Here is a 1,254-nt window from a genome sequence, read left to right as displayed (position 1 = left end):
CTCAGGGCTTAGCGTTCAGGTTTCAGGGCTCAGGATTCAGGGTTCAGGGTTCAGGATTCAAGGCTGGGGCTCAGTGCTCTGGGCTCGGCGCTCGGGGCTCGAGGTTCGGTGTTCGGGGTTCGGGGTTCAGGGTTTTGGGTTCAGGGTTCTGGGTTCAGGGTTCGGGGTTCGGGGTTCAGGGTTCGGGGTTCGGGGTTCTGGGTTCAGGGTTCTGGGTTCGGGGTTTAAGGTTTAAGGTTCAGGGTTCAGGGTTCACGGATCAGGGTTTACGGTTCAGGGCTCATGGCTCAGGGCTCAGGACTCGGGGCTCAGGGTTCGGGGTTCAGTGTTTAGGGTTTGGGGATTTGGGTTTGGGGTTCAGGGTTTGGGGTTTGGGGTTCGGGGTTTAGGGTTCGGGGTCACCGTTCAGGGTTCAGGGTTCAGGGTTCAGGGTTCAGGGCTCAGGGCTCAGGGCTCAGTGCTCAGGGTTCAGCGCTCAGGTCTCAGGGTTAAGGGTTCAGGGTTCAGAGTTGAGGGTTTAGGATTTGCAGTTTGGGGTTTAGGGTTTGGGGTTCGGGGTTCAGGGTTCGGCATTCGGGGTTCTGGGTTCACGATTCACAGTTCAGGGTTCATGGTTCAGGAACAAGTAGTTATCTAAAACAAGAACTATCTAGTATTTCCACCAACGCAGATCACAAACTCAATAAATACATTTGCCAGGAGGTAGTTTCCTACTTAAGTTTCTCTTACATATTCAATTGTGACGTTTGCGAAGGTAATACCTGGAAAGTTATTCTTTCTTTGTTTCAGGTAAATGACGCTCTTAAGATGCCATACTATGCGAACTTGGGACGACTGTCAAGCAGGAGAGCCATAGAGCATTATGAGACCGATAGTATGAAGATTCTGAAAACTTCTTATCGGTGAACTTTTTCGATTTTGATCCTTTCATTGACCTTCCTCCTTTTAAGAACTTTTTTATGCTCAATTACTTTAAATAGTCACATTTTTGTACTCTTTGTTTCAGTTCTTCAAATGTCCGCAACAAATATTTCCTTGACTTAGCAATTGAAGATTTCAACATGTGCCAGTCAATACATCGTGAGGAACTCAAAAATCTTTCCAAGTGCGTATTTCCTAACAGGAATCATGATATCTTCATGGAATTTTCTGAGAATTGTCCCTAAAAGTATCAGTGCTTGACTAGAAAAGTTGAGAAATGAAGCTAAGAAAACCTTCTCTCTTTTTTTTTTTTTTTTTTTTTTTTTTTTTCGT

At 45.9% G+C, this 1,254-nt stretch overlaps 1 long non-coding RNA gene across 1 annotated transcript; it reads left to right on the top strand.

Moving 5' to 3' along the window:
• The first annotated feature begins 622 nt into the window (after positions 1-622).
• Positions 623-1,105, top strand: LOC112091198. The gene is made up of 3 exons (XR_002902031.1): positions 623-702; positions 790-902; positions 1,007-1,105. It is a non-coding gene; the product is annotated as an uncharacterized LOC112091198 (long non-coding RNA).
• Positions 1,106-1,254: the final 149 nt, after the last annotated feature.

This window comes from Morus notabilis, unplaced genomic scaffold (genome assembly GCF_000414095.1).
Source record: "Morus notabilis unplaced genomic scaffold, ASM41409v2 Scaffold323, whole genome shotgun sequence".
Classification (NCBI taxonomy): Eukaryota; Viridiplantae; Streptophyta; class Magnoliopsida; order Rosales; family Moraceae; genus Morus; species Morus notabilis.
This window is presented reverse-complemented; position numbering and strand designations above follow the sequence as displayed.